This window comes from Apaloderma vittatum, unplaced genomic scaffold (genome assembly GCF_000703405.1).
Source record: "Apaloderma vittatum isolate BGI_N311 unplaced genomic scaffold, ASM70340v1 scaffold18338, whole genome shotgun sequence".
Taxonomy (NCBI): Eukaryota; Metazoa; Chordata; class Aves; order Trogoniformes; family Trogonidae; genus Apaloderma; species Apaloderma vittatum.
This window is the reverse complement of record NW_009730410.1, coordinates 95,283-96,050: the sequence shown is the minus strand read 5'-3', so window position 1 is coordinate 96,050 and position 768 is coordinate 95,283. Positions and strand designations below refer to the sequence as shown.

General features: G+C 52.6%; 1 pseudogene; it reads left to right on the top strand.

Moving 5' to 3' along the window:
- Positions 1–46: 46 nt before the first annotated feature.
- On the top strand, positions 47–254 carry LOC104277980 (annotated as a pseudogene).
- The last annotated feature ends 514 nt before the right edge of the window (positions 255–768 follow it).

Sequence of the window (768 nt, the reverse complement as noted above, 5' to 3'; positions counted from 1 at the left end):
TTTTTTCCCCTTCTTTTATGTTTTTTCCCCTCTCTCCTTTCTGTAGGTTTTTTTCCGCACACGGACTTGGCTCTGGACATTCTAAATGGCGCCCGTATCTTCTTTTCTCGTTTCCCCAGGACCCTGTGTGGGTGCCGGGTCAGGGTGGAGCTCTCCAACGGTGAGAAACGGAGTCGGAACCGGGGTCCCCCTCCATCCTGGGGCAGGCGCCCTCGCGACGACTATCGCCGGAGAAGTCCTCCTCCTCGCCGCAGGTACCCTTAGGTGGAAGTACGCTCCCGGCACCGTTCCCACTTAGCATCCTAGAAGCAGGCTTTTTAAAAGCATGTTGATGGATCATGATTCGGAGATGGCAAATGCTTTAAAAAACCAAAAAAAAATTCCCCCCCCAAACCCCACCAAATCCAGGTTGAACTTAAGTTGTGCTGAATGTTGGCTTCTGTCCTTAGGTCACTGTGCCAGTGGGTAGGCAGCGCCCTCTGTCCCGGACTTGCCCTCCTTCCTCCTAAAGTCTGTTCATCTTCGAGTCACACTTTCCCTTTCTTCCCCATCCTTCAACTTGGGCTGTTCCTTTCCTTTATTCCATAATGGCAAAACATGACATACGGCAGCTTAGCATTTCCATACGGGTGCGTTGCTCCGCTTTGTTTGCGCAGTTTAAATACTTGCCGAGCAGGGCAGCTGGGTGAGAGTTAGCTGGAGCCACGGGTTGCTCTGACCGCCTAGAACCTTTACGCTCGAATTAAAGCGTCGTGGGACCGTCCTGGC